Source organism: Haemorhous mexicanus, chromosome Z (genome assembly GCF_027477595.1).
Source record: "Haemorhous mexicanus isolate bHaeMex1 chromosome Z, bHaeMex1.pri, whole genome shotgun sequence".
NCBI lineage: Eukaryota > Metazoa > Chordata > Aves > Passeriformes > Fringillidae > Haemorhous > Haemorhous mexicanus.
The window spans coordinates 78712556-78726924 of NC_082381.1; the positions used below are offsets into that span (position 1 = coordinate 78712556).

Below are 14369 nucleotides of genomic sequence, written 5' to 3' on the forward strand. Positions count from 1 at the left end.
TTTACAGTAAAACCTTATATTATGCACAGTGTTCATGTTAATGAGTCACTCCTCACTGATAAGTGCTGAATTCAATTAATTTATGTCTCAAAAATCTTACACCTCTTTCAGAACACCCTGAGAAGCCTCCATCTCACACAGAGCTCTTTCCCAGCAAAGCATGACTAATGTTTCAACTAATTTCCCCTTTCCCTCCCAAAAACACTCCAAAAAAACTTTTTCAACCTTGAAAGATTACAGGAAAGATTTACAGACTCTAGGCAACACACATGGAAGTGTGGGGGAAATGAAAAAAGAATCTGGAATGTGGAAGAGTTCTCCTGCTGCTACACATTCACACCCTCCTTTTTGTGACTATACCTACTCTCATAAGGAAAATAAGGGGCCCCAGAAGCATCTTCCCCCAAAGCACACCATCATTTACCCTCTGGATGATCACCTTCTAAACCACAAGCCCAGCTCTGACCCAGAAGCAGAGCCTAGCAGCAGCCAGCACTGCAAAGCAGCCAGAGGCATCAACACTAATGCGTCCCTTCTGCTGATCATCTTCAGTATCCAACTTCACAAATGCTTCACGTCCCTGAGCTTCCCTGACCTACACAACACCAAGAATGTGCTCCAACCCAAGCTGCTCTTTAACATGGCCAAAGACACAGCACTGCCTGGAGGCATTAGCCATTGCTCAGCCTCTCCAGCTGCTCCCACATAAATACAGCAAGCCCACTCTGTCCTAAAAAACAATAATCCATCCTACACTCCACCTCCCCTGACTACTTCCTATTTCCATCCAGCTGAGCATGTTCTTCCATTTCTCAGGCCAAATCAGAGAAGCACATATTTTGTGACCAAAAGCTACAGGAACATTTCCCTGCTCTTTTATCAGCACAACTCAGTTTTTCCATCTTGAGTAACCCACCCTGCTATCATAGGAAAAGACAAATGGAACAGAATTTTATAAACTCAGTGTTACCTATAAAGACAAATAATTCTTGGCTTGGTTAATCTACTATTACTTACTAATGAAAACACCCTGAAAAATGCACTGAGAAGCCCAAGCACTACACAAGAGTGGGAGTGATTTATATACCGTTAATCCCACTCTAAACAGAATCCGACATCAGAGATAGCAAGGGCCTTGGGTAACCTAGTGCAGTCCCTCTATCTGCTCACAAATCACTGGCAAGGATGTGCTGAACTGTACAAATTTAAGCATCTGAGTCCAGAAGTTAGAGCGCCATAGATGATGCAACACTAACAAACCTACAGCTATTGCTCCTCTCTCCAGGACACTTTGTACCAACTCTTTACTCTTACACTTCCTTTGATATTCAGAATTTGCAAATGTTGAATTTTCTTTTAATGGATTCAGCTGAAGCAGTACCAGCCTCTGAGGATGCCATACAGAAAATATAAACCCAGACAAGATGGTCAGTCTGGGGATACAGGAAGTTTGTTTAAACAGTGTATTCAAATGCAGCTCTAGACAGCCAGAAGAAAGTTAGCACCAACAAGGCCTTACACATAATGAACAGGAGTAGGTTAGAGAAAAATCCTCTTGGCAAAACTCTTACTTAAATTTTAAGTCCAGGTAAATTTGTCATTCACTCCTTACACACGATTTTATTCCAGTCCCACTTTCATTCTTTTGTCTGGAAGTGTCTATCAACACACACTCAGGCACAACAAAAGAGACAAAACTTGTTGAATGAACCGGGACATACTAATGCTCCTTCTCTGCCTTCAGTTTTCCTGTCTCTCAAACAAAAGTGCACACACACCATTGCACAGCTCTTAATTTTGAGATAATCTTTTTTAGTTTGATCATACATAAGATATGGTGCAGTCCTGAAGACTTTTCTACATTCAATATTCAGCTCAACTGGATGAGATTGGAAATAAAACATCTAGCTACAATTAGCAATGGAGAAAATGTCTTAGAGTCCCACTTCTGAAATGTCAGTTCTTAAATGAGAAGCCTATATGGATAACAACAGCTAGTACTTCTTTATACTTCCTTCCTAGTATTCTATTATCAACCATTCAACCTGATGTTCTTCAGAATCATCAAACACAACAAACTTTACAGTTGCAACATTAAATCTATGAGGAGATATATCCAAGACTTTATGGATTAATGTTCTGAAACAGCCTACGGCAGAGCAGTCACCTATTAGGGGTGAAATTAGAAAGACAAGAATATCAAAGCAATTTACCTGAGACACTTGACAAGTCCCACTCCCATAAACACCTTGGAAGGGTACCCTACCAGAGCTTGCTTTAATCTAGAAATACCTTCAGAGACCATGCTGATAACACAGCTCCCCTTCTCAGCTACCAAGTTTTTGGGCAAATACTTTAGCTGATGAAAACTGAGCATCTTTTTTAATATTATCAAAAATTTAGAATTTCATGTGTTTCCAATCTTCAATAAAAAGCACTAAAAATTCAGATCTTTTCAACTCTGGAAGACTCTCAGTGCTATAAATTAGCAGGACATCAGCAAGATTAACACCCACATTTAGTAAATGATATTTGTGGAATGGTATCGATGCTGCCATTCAATGAGATCTGGACAGGCTAGAAAGCTGGGCAGAGAGGAACCTCATAAAGTTAACAAAGGCAAGTGTGGGGTGCTGCAGCTCAGGGACCAGCACAGGTTAGGGGTTAGCCTGCTGAAATCCAACTCTGTCCAGAAGTCCTGGTGGACAAGTTAAATGTGAGCCAGCAGTATGTCTTTGTGGCCAAGAATTCCAATTGTATTTTGGTGTGCTTTGGGAATAATGTGGACAGCACTCTGAAGGAGGTTCTTCTGCTCTGCTGATGCCATATCTGGAGCGCTGTGTCCAATTCCAGGCTCCCTAGCTCAAGAAAGGCAAAGAACTTCTGCAGAAGGTCCAGTGGAGGGACACAGATGGTTCGGGAACTGAAGCATCTCTCTCACGAGGATAGGCTGAGAAAGCTCAGTTTGTCTGTCCTGGAGAGAGACGACTGAAAGGGGATCCTATGAATGCTTACAAATATTTTAAAGATGTGTGTCAGGAGAATGGGGTCGGACACTTTTAGGCATGCCTGGTGACAGGACAAGGGGCAGCGAGCATAAACAGAAACACGTGAGATTCCATCTGAATATGAGGAAGAACTTCTTTACTTTGAGGGTGACAGCATTGGAACTGGCTGCCCTGAGAGGCGGAATCTCCTTTTCTGGAAATATTCAAAACATTCCTGATCACAATCTTGTGCAACCTGCTCTAGCTGAACCTGCTTTGGCAGAGGGGTTGGATTAGATGATCACCAGAAGCTCCTTCAAACCTCAGCCATTCTGTGATCTTAATGATAATCAAGTGATTTTTTTTTCTGATTATATTCAGGTTTCTGAAATTCATATTCAACAGCAGCAGCACTAGGTGCTGTATAAATACTGAAGAAGAAGATACAGTGTTTAAGATATTTCTCCCAGCCTTCATAAACTTAGGAATCTTCACATATCCCTTAGAGTTAACATGCTGGTGTCTCAGGCAAGTAGTTGTAAACAAGGTCCTCAGAAGTACTCAAGAATCAAAACTCTGAAGAGATAATTCAGGGTGTTCCGAAGTGCCTTTGGGAAGTCAGACATCTGCAAGAACTAACAGTAGCTCCCTGCCTCTCAAAAGTTATGAGAAAAGAAATGGAATATGCCCAACTCCTTGAAGTTACAGAGTCACAGGCAGACTAGCACACAAATTCTTTTCGTGTCGTAATGACTGAACAAATTTGGCTTTCTCTCTCCTCTACCAACAGATTCATGTGGGAGGGAAAAAATAAGACTCATCTTGTTTTACAGTATTTTCAGCACTGGCAATGGCTTCCAGGCAGAAAACCAAAAGAAGACTATGACAGCTTTAGAAAATGTACATAAATTACTACAGCATTCTGCCTGCAGAGGAAGGACTTGTCAAGACCTAAATCTTCCCAGGAAAATGCACTAACCATGAGGCTCTCCCTAAGATGTGACCATCTCAAGTTCAGCACACAGGCCATCTCCATCACCTCCAAGTGTTACTGGCCATCTTGCTCAGGACCTCAACACAAAGGAAGGATGCATTCTTTCACTCCTGTAGTCCTTGGCAAGTACCTGCACTGTCAGCTAGTCCAAAGTGCTAGGGAGAGCTTCAGCTGCCCCCAGAGTTCAGACTGGCATGTCTCTGGCAGCCGGACAGAATTATATATTATATATTACCAGAATTATATATTATATATTACCAGAATTATACCTGTTTGCATTACTTCCTCTGAACACTGAAAGCCCATGATCAGATGACTCTAAATATAAGAAACAGCAGGCTTGACAACTCTGAAAGCAAAGTGCAAGTGACCTCAAACACAGAGCTATCACCTGTATGCATACAAAGGCACTTAGAAGCTCCAAAAAATGCTGGCAAGCAGGCAGGCTTCTCAGACATGCAAGAGGTACACACATAGCAGGAGCCAGCTGCTCAAATCTCTAACTCCAGAAGATGCTATGGATTGCTGTGCTTCAACCCTGGAATTTTTAATACTCTACTAAGTCTGCCATTAAACAAGGCACTAAAGCTTTGAATTTGTTCTAGTTTCCCTTGGGTTTTTTTCTCTATTTTTATTTCAAGCACTATCCCTGTGCAAAAAGAACTAGACCACAACCAACTCCCAAAAGGAATGTGATTAGAGTATTGTTGCAACAGGATGTAGAAATTACCAACATCTTACACAAGAACAAGCTTTCATGTTTCTCCAATCACTGCTTCTCCCTCAAAAAAGGCATGAAGCCATCAGAGAGGGGGAGAAGGAAAACTGAACATACAGAAAGAAAAAAAAAAACCACAAAACCAAAGATATGAGGCAAGCAAGTGATGAAATGCTTACATCACTTCATGAGATGAGCAGCCTCCCATCTAGTCTCTTCTTCACTTGATGTTATCCATCAATTTCTTGTTTCAGGGAAATAGAGGGGAGGAGGTAGCATTTCATTGATGTGCTCTTGGAAGGGGAAAAGAATAGCAGAGGGCCAATACTTTTAGAGATTGGAAGGATGGGTGTCTGCTACTGCACAGTGACTTATTGACACTGAGCTTGGCTTCAAATCAAGGGGACCCTGAGCTCATACGATGTGTTGTTCTATCCAAAATGCTCTTTCACTCTGGTTCATATGGCTGTTATGCAATTCTATAAGTAAATAAAATCTCATTCACAGCTCTCCATGAGTATCCCAAGACAAGAGCCAAGCAGGTCATTGACAGATATTTACTAAATTCAGTTACTCCTAGTTAATCCTGGACACCAGAAAACTTTTCTAACATGATTTATGTGTAATTTTTGGCATTTGATATATTTATTTTTTTAATGACACAGCTAATCTACAACCTGCTAGGGTAGAGGAGAAGAAAAGAAAAAGGAAAAAAGAGACTTCAGCTTCTACAAAAGTAGTAGTAGACTAAGTGTTTTATATCAGTGCTGTAGTAAGCACATTCATATTTATAATAGAAGCAAATGGGAGAATTCGTTAGAGATCCTGCAACGCTGTTAAAGCGCTCTCTTTTCACAAGGGGAAAGTTAAGAATGTCACAAGTGGCAACAGCAGAAGGCTTGTGCTGCTAAACGCTGTACAAGAGGAAGATAAATCTTCCGCAAGCCCTGCGAGAAGTTAGAAGCACAGGTTCCCAATTAAACTCGATACTATTCCTAAAGCAGAGTAGTTAAATTTTTTTTTAACGGCAACAGAAAATCTGGATCTTTTAAGCTTGCGCTGCCATAGGAAGGCGCAGCCCCCGCGGGCCCGCGGGGTACGGGGATCCGCGGCCGGTAGCGGGGCGGGGGGACCAGCGGAGCCCGGCAGGACCCTGCCCTCCACGGGCTCCAAACGCCCGGGGAGAGCACCGGGACAGCCGGGCCACCCTTCTGGTCGGAGGGAAGACTCTGAGGGTCCCGCTGGGGGAGGACTTCATCCCCATGAGGGCGCCCCGGGACGGGCACAGCCGCTGCCGGGGTTCAGCCGGACGCGCTCTGTCAGGGACCCCCGACCCCGGGGCGGTTCGGGCGGCTCCGCTCGGGGCCGAGGGACCCGCGGAGCCCCCTCTGCGGGCGGGCAGGGCTGCAGGGCAGCCAACCGGCGGTACCATCCCTCACCCCCACGAGCAGCTGTCACTGCCCGCCACGCATCTTGAGAAGAAAACAAAACAAAACAGAGCAAACAAAACATAAATTATAGACTAATGAAAATAAACAGTCGAGCGGCAGCGACTCACGAGCTCGTCCCTCCGCTGCTCCCCGCTCCCCCACACTGGGCAAACGGGGCGCTCCGGCAGCGCCCGGCGAAGAGAAGGGAGAAGTTCCCTCCCGCCGCGCCCCTCAGAGGTTTCCCCGCCCGGGCTCCGCCGGGGCAGCGCCCGGAGCCCCCCGCGCCGGGCGGCGGAGGCGGGAGCAGGTGGGCGCCGCACACAAAGCCCCAGTCACAGCGCCCGCCGCCGCCGCCGCCGAGCGCGCACGGAGCCGCGCACGGAGCCGCGCCCGCCGCCCGCGCCGCGCCCTCACCTCATGGAGCGCCCGCGTCCCGCTACGCCGGCGCGGCTGTGCCGGGAGCCGCGCACCGAGCAATCCGCGGCGCTGCCGAAGGGCGGAGCGGCGGCGCCGAGCGCCCCGGGACACTCAGGGGCGGGATGGGGCGGGAGGGCGGCGTGACACGGCGGCCACGTGACGGCGGGGGCTGAGGGCCGCGGGGAGGGGGCTCGGCCCCGCCCCCGCCCGGGAGCCGCTGTGAGGGGACGGGAGGGCGGGGGCGGCGGTGAGGGGCGACCTCTCTGCTGGCTCAGGGTGTCCCTGGAGGGGTGCGGGGAGCCACGGAGTCACTGAATATGCCGAGTTGCAAGGGCCCCGCAAGGATGGATCGTCAGAGTCCAGCTCGTGGTCCTGCACCGCGCAACCCAAGAGTCACAGCATGTCTGAGAGCATTGTCCAAGAGCTTCTTGAGCTCTGTCAGGCTTGGGGCTGTGACCACTGCCCTGGGGAGTTGTTCAGTGCCCAGCCATCCTCCGGGAAAGAACGTTTTTCTGATATCAGACCCAAACCTTCCCTGACACATCTTCAAGCCTTTCCCTGAGACCTTGACACTGTCACCCCAGACAAGAAATCAGTGTCTGCTGCTCCTCTTCCCCTCCTGAGGAAGTTGTAACTGCAGTGGTGTCTCCCCTCAGTTTCCCCCGGGCTGAAGGTGGGTACCAGTCCACTGCCATCTTTGGACACTTTACGATCCCCTTAGGATAAAACTGGGGTCAGGGGCCAAACCTGTGTCAAGCTCTTAATGAAACACAAGTGCTTCAGCACATGAGGGAAGTCCTGTGTTTCGGTTCTCCCCAGAGATTCACTGCATGTCAAATGTCCCTTTGTCAGACCTCTAGGTAGAAAGGATTACTTGAGAAGAAAGAGAAGTGGGCTACTTCTTGTTCAGGATCCAAATTAATGACTGGTGTAGTGTTCGGCTGCATAGGAGCTTACACTGGGAATCACAAGTGGGCTTTATAGCATTACCAAGGCTCTGATTCACTGGATGTGCTCTAGGAGTCTGTTTCTCATGTAGGTCAAACCCTTCTTCTCAGCCTTGAACCTCTGGAGCGCTCTTTCCAGAGTCTTCCTCAAGCCAATGGCAAACCACCAAAACTACCAAATATTTGGTAATATCACACCAAAAGCATCACCTGTACAAGACCTTGCACTCTTTGTCAATGAGTTAACCTGTTGAGTGAGCATCTGCCTCCCATCCCACCACAAGAGTCCTGCCAGAGCTGCTTCCCACCATGTCCTGCCAGAGCTGCTCTCCATCTACTGTTCCCACTGACCATAGCTGGGCTCCCTTACTGAGAAGTTCTCCTTTAATCTCTGTAATTGCTCTTATCTTCTCTGTTCTCAACAGTACCCACACCTCCTGAAGTGGCAAACAGTACAGGGAGGAAATGAGCACTTCAAAACTTTAGGTGATTATTGTAATAGTAGCAAGTATTGTTATTAAACAAATACACTTGATTATCACCAGAAGTATACTTTCCCCTGCTAATCTGCAGCCCTTACCTTGGTCAATTTGTTCTGCATATGTTTTATGTCTGAGAGCAGCCATCATTGTGCCAGCATTGTTTCTTTTATTTTTTTTTCTTTTTTCTTTGTTTACTTTTCTTTTTACTTTTTTTTTAATTAAAAAGACACACCCCAAAATGTTAATCTAATATAGTTAATGATAAGAACTTAATTTGCACAAAACCAATAAAAACAGGAAAATCAAGCTTTCCCTGCAATGCTAACGCATCTGATACAAAACGTCTTCCATTTACTATTGAGTTATCTTTAATTCCTGTTATTCTTAAAAGCCAAATACGCATGTACAGCACTGTTAGCAAGTCTCTTGCCTACTTATAGCAACACCAGTGAATGTCTGTGTAGTCACGTGTGACTAACCTGAAAATGTTAGACATTATCTCTTGCATTTGCATAATTTAACCGAACATGATTTTTATTTCCGTTCTCAATGCCAGTATATAATAAAGATGGAGTCTGGGTATCTTTGCATGGGATGTTGACATATAAAATGACACATGAATAACTGATAGTACCTTCTGTCTACAGCATCACAAAACTTTCAGTTCTTGAGAAGTGGAAAATACCATATTTACTACTTCCCAGAGAAGTATTGTTTATCATATAAGCTGTGGACCAAGATAAAGGCTTTGGGGTGTGTTGATGCAGCAAGCTTAAATGCATTAAACCAAACTGATCTGTGCATCAGAACGTACCTGCCCTCTAGGTTAGTGTTCTTCCATGGAAGGCTGTCCTTTCATCTCTTCATTCCTGAGCCCCCTTTTGGGTCCCCTTCCAAGGGCTGGGCATTGCCTTTTATTCACAGCACTCCTATGTAATTTTGTGGCTGGAGCCTCTGCAGGCAGAGGACAAAGCTGAGAGCTGAATGAGCTCAGGTCTATTCCAAATTTTGCCCTCATAGTGCTACGGTACTCTGCCATAGTCATCTTTTTCCACCTGTGCTTCTACTCTGGGGCAAACACACCTCTTTGAGAGTTTCCTTACATGCTCACCATAAACAAACTTAAATTGTTAGCTAGATGGAGAGGACTAAATCTGTAAGGTAAAGTACATGCTACACAAGCAGCTTCTCTCAAAATCTAAATATTAGCATGTAGGCTGCGTGACAGCCTTACCATGCCCCTCCAGTTCTTTGTGCAGCAGGCATGATGGGAGGATGGGGGAGCAAGATACCTTCCTCTGCTCAGTCTCCTGGAAAATGTGAGAGGTTGCAGTCGGTTTTGACTTGGAATTGGCTGCCCACAGGGAGGGTGTAATGAAACCACCTCTGCATTCCTAGCCACTTCTCCAGAAGGGAGAGGCCTGGAAGTGGCTTAAAGATGTCTTTAATCACATCTTATCACTCTATCTTGATAGCTTCTGCTAATTAGCTCACCTTGTCATAGTTAATTTTTTTATGCTGCTCCTGGCTAGTTAATTTCCCCCCCCCCTGCTTCTGGCTACTGCCTTTAGTATAACAAAAAGCACTGGCCACATCTCCACCTAGAAATCATTTGCAAAGGAAATCACACTCCTGAGCTGGCTGATTACTTCCTGCTATCCCTTCAAGCAGCCTAAACCTGTTCTATAAGCTCTAAGTGCTGCATTTTCACTTCCCTTGTAGGACTGGTTCTGGTTTGACTATTTTCAATTGGAATATAGTTTGATTTACTAATCCTGGCTGTTATTTTTCACTGAAATACAATTTAAAGAAAGTTTGGCTTGAGATTTTAAGGCATGATTTTGTTTCCAGACTGTTCCTTGCCTACAGTAAAATACTTTATTTCATTCTTTGTAGCAGATGTCCCCCATAAATGCAAGAATCACTGTGGTAACAAGCGAGACAGTTAAAAAGTGTCATTTTTATCTGCTTCCACCAGAGCACTTTCTTTTTTTAATAACTTGTTAGCACAGAAAGGAGGTGATTGATGCCTCTTCACAATATGGTATGTTTAGAAAACTTGGTTGGGATTTTTTTGCCTTTACTGTTTCCATGCTCTTCATATAGCAACAGCAATGAGCCTGAAAGGGTCAACACCAGAGGACAACACTAAAAGTGGAAGAAACTCACAACTGGATCTGCTCACACCTGGCCCTTAAATGAGACAGAATCTTCAGAGAGAGGAAAGCCTACCTAGGGACTTCTTTTACTTTGAACTGAACTTTTCACGGGGTGAAGGAAAAATCCAGGAATGGTTGCAGGGAATTATCTAGATTATTTCAACTTTCTCTTTCAAGACGGATTTCCTCTGCCTCCAGCAACCATTCTTCTTTCTCATGGTTTTCATACCTGCACTCACCTTAGCACTCTTTTCTGCCCCAGTTTATAACTTGACCTCTTCACAGTCCCAGGTGACATATCTTGAAAAGCTCCAGTGAAGTTTTACCTTTGTGATTCTTCTGGCACCACAGGGTCCTGCTTTGCCATGGCCTCAAGTGGTAGTGTGAGGCTGGGCTGCCCTTTAAATCTGAATATTGCTCCTCTGCCATGGGAGCAGGAATCAGGAGCCGAGGGACGAGGCCAGGCTGTCTGTGTTACTGCTGCTAAACCCTTCAGTGGTTTTGCTGCAGAGATCAGGTGAACCCTGAAAAGCCAGCCCTAAACAGCAGCCTTACCTGAGTGGGACTGAATAGATGTTCCAGTTAGGAGAGAACAGAAACATAATTTACTGTTCTTTCCCTGTGAGAGAAAGGACATTATCTGCCTCTGGTTATACTCTTCATCTTAGTTTGTAGCTACTGGAATATACAAAAAGAATTAATGCAATTCTTCTTAAGTACAAAGAGTAAAAATTGCTTTCTTTTTTTTTTTTTCTCTTTCTCACATTATTATGGAAATCTGTGCTTGCATGTTAGTGTCTTTGATATGAGAGTGATTTATGTAGGTTTAACTAGGAGAAAAAAAAATTTGGCCTTTTCACCAACATCCGATGTAAAATAAGTTTATTTTGTATATCTTCCTTCTAGGGACAAACTCTGCTTTGCTTTGCATGAAGTGGTCTTGATGATTTAATGTAGGTTTGCCACAGAGCCTCAGAATTACTCCATAACATATTTAATTCTGAAAATATTTTAAAAGTACAAGCCCAAGTGTTTGTTTTTGGAAACAATAAAAGAAAATTACATACCCCTTACACAAACAGACCATGCCTGAAATGCCAAAACATCTATGCTTTTTTAAATTTAAAAAGGAAAAAGTGTTTTGTTTCTTCCCATAGAAAAACTCATCAAGCAGAAAAACAACTGATCAAACAGACATCAAAAGCTCTGGAGGTAAAGAACAAAGCTTTGTTAAAAGCCTGTCTCAGAATCAACAGCGTGTATTTCAGGTCTCAGCACCATAATTCCTGTTTATGTGTAGCATCTACTGCTCCGTCCTTGAGTTAGGACTGCTTCAATCTCTCTTGAACAGTGCCATGGAAATTCCATGCATGTGGCTGTGCTCCCATTTTCTCCATTCTTCTGCAAGCAAGAGGAAGATTTTGCATTCTGCTTGGCCCCACACATACAGAAGGGAACCAGGATCACTTACGAGAAAAACCTCTACCCAGACCCTGCACTTAGAGGTTTCCCTGAAAGCTTGAGGGCTGAGATTTCTCAAAAGCCAGATGAGAACACCGATGTCAAGCCACCAGACTACCACAACAGGGAGAGCACACCTTGAGCAGAGCTGACTTCCACCCCTTCACAAATATAAAGGGCCCTTTGAAGGCCCACCACTGAAAGTCCTGAAAGGCCAGTTGCCCAGGACCAACCATGAAGAAGATTATACTAATTTGAGGATCACTAAAGAGCAAAATTCCTAGTGTTTAATTACACCGTTGAGCACCTTGATTATGTTGTAATACAACAAAGTCAAAGCAGTTCCCACAGAAAGAGGCAGCTACATGCCATATACACTCCACACAGAAGTGCAGGGAGTTGCTTTGTCTTTAGTCTTGCTCTAAGATTCCTATTCCAGTCAGAATTTGTAAATCAATTTCCTCTTCCCATTCAAACCTCAAAAAACCACATTCCTGCATATTTTATATGACTATTTGCATTACAGAGAAGCCAAGCACCTTGCAAATGGCATTTCAAACTGCCTATTTTTTGTCTTTGCTCTTCACAGGATTTCTCAATGCACTTGGCATCAGCAAGCTGAAACTCCAGTTTTGTCCCATGCTGTATTCCCACGACAAAATTTCTGCTGCTGATTTTGTTGTGGGGGTTCAAAACCCCATATGCATTACATCTTCATTGACATTCTTCCAGGTTTTGGAAAAGAAGTTTACTTACATTTCAAGAGAAACTGAATCTCACTTTGTCAGTCATCTGTTTTGTTTTTTAAAATGCTTCTCTGATGCAGAGGGTTTCAGACCATATCAAAACTTGTATAAAAAGAAAAAGAGAAAAAAAAATCCAAGGATTCTTTCCACTGTATCATGAAAATCATACTTTGGGTCTCATTCATATTTGCATGCAAAGACCCTTGCCTCTACTGGGGTTGGTGTAAATGAGTGTCAGACATTCCTTTTTATTTCTCAGAGATGGCTACAGCATTTATCCTGGATCACAAGAGAAAATATCAAAGGGCTGGAAAGTGGGATGGGATCCAAGTTTAAGACTGTGATTTAGTGTGGAGACATTGGAGATTTCTGCACTTTGCACAAGGACAGATATAAATCTTAGGTAATCCTGCTCCACCAGAGAGGCTTTTCTTAAGGACTTCTACAAATGAAGCATCTAATTACCACTAAATAAACAGCAAACAAAGGAGTGAGAGTAAATCTTTAATATGGTGTAGCAGTCCTTAAAGATTGTGACAAACCAAAACGTCACAGAGGAATACAATTGTACTTAGACATTTATAAGTATGGACCTGAGGGCAGAGTTTCATGAAGGGATGAGGTCAAAGTTTAAAAATGCCAAGGCCACATTATCCAGAGCATAAGTTCACTCTGCTCAATAGAAGTCATTCAATCATTTCTGGAAATTATTTCTTTAAAGTGATTTTTTCTGTCTAGTGGAATTTTTCTCACGTGCAGTGTCATGTATCTCTACAACGCATTGCTGAAATGCCCTCTATTCTCACAGTTTTACACTGGGTGCTTAATCTTTTGCTTAAATAGTCTGTCTCAGGCACATCACTGCCTAATGCCAAAGTAGGTTCAGTTCATATGTTTAGCAGGCTCCTCTGGCCCTGAGAGAAGAAATAACTTGCCTGCCATGGAATGATGCACAGGATCACATCATCCTCTGTGAGAGTTGTGTCCAATGGTCAGCAGTCACCGGCCAGCTGATCTCCCCCTTCTCCTTCCCCACACTCGCCCGTCCTTCATGACTAGTTGGAGATTTAAGGGTCTGTGACTGAGTCTAGGCCAAATAGTACCCTTCTCTCCCAGTCAGAGAAACACAAACAGATCTGCTGCTTTCCAGTTACGCCAAACGTACCACAAGCCTTTATTTTATAGGAACCACTAGGTCCCTTGTGCACATCAGTGTGAGCACCATGTGGTAGATGTGCTGATCTGATGCCAGGTTAGATGTGCTCAGATTTAACACAGATCCTGTTTGTGCTGAGAGTTGCCTGGCTAAACCCAAATCCATTAATATTTACCTTGAAACCATGGGCTATTATAACAGGTGGTCTGCAGAGTTTCTAGAAGTTAAGGCTCTTATCTTCACCTCCTAACTGGGATCAGCAAAATCTTTGAGTGTCTTACTGTTGTCTTTCAGTAAACAAAATGTACAGATTTCAATTTGTTCCTACCAGTTCTTTGTGAGGAAAGAACTTTTTTCTGAGTTTGAACTGCTGCCCAAGAAATGAGAATAAAAAAGCTTCTTTTTTTCCTTTTTTAAGAGTGCCACTTATGCTGAGAGATCTGATTTTACAAAAGGTTCTGGTGGTACTGACTTCTGTGGAAACACAGAGCCTGACTCTGGAACCTGCTAGCTTCTGCCCTGGGCACCAAAGTCTGTTCTTGCTGGTTGTGACTGTGAGAGCCCAACTGACAATCTGGTGCTGCTTTCAATTCCTTCAATTTCAGGATTAATAAGACTCGTAAATACAGACATTTGTAACATTTTTTTATAATCATCTGCCCTGCTTCTGATGCCCTGAAAGTAAGAATACAATTACTGAGACATACAGGTACAGTTTATGAATCACTTTTTAAGTACATTTAAAAGAAAAAAGACAAGAAACCTATAGCCTCAGGTTGAAATTATTACTGGAAGGAATGGAACCATTTACAATAAAATGTAATAATAAAGCACAAAAATAATTAAGAAAGAATTGCTTGCTTGGGTACTTG

General features: G+C 43.9%; 1 protein-coding gene across 4 annotated transcripts in view; it reads right to left on the reverse strand.

Annotated features, from left to right (window-relative positions):
- RAI14 (retinoic acid induced 14) overlaps window positions 1–6662 on the reverse strand; it is an 85455-nt gene extending 78793 nt beyond the window's left edge. The window contains exon 1 of one of the 4 annotated variants that reach the window (XM_059873595.1): window positions 6544–6662. The gene's annotated coding sequence lies outside the window, so the exon portion shown is untranslated. Of the gene's footprint in view, window positions 1–4878; window positions 4982–6257; window positions 6380–6543 lie in introns of those variants that run through there. The other 3 variants (XM_059873599.1, XM_059873596.1, XM_059873597.1) reach the window with 3 other exon arrangements.
- Between the last annotated feature and the right edge of the window lie 7707 nt (window positions 6663–14369).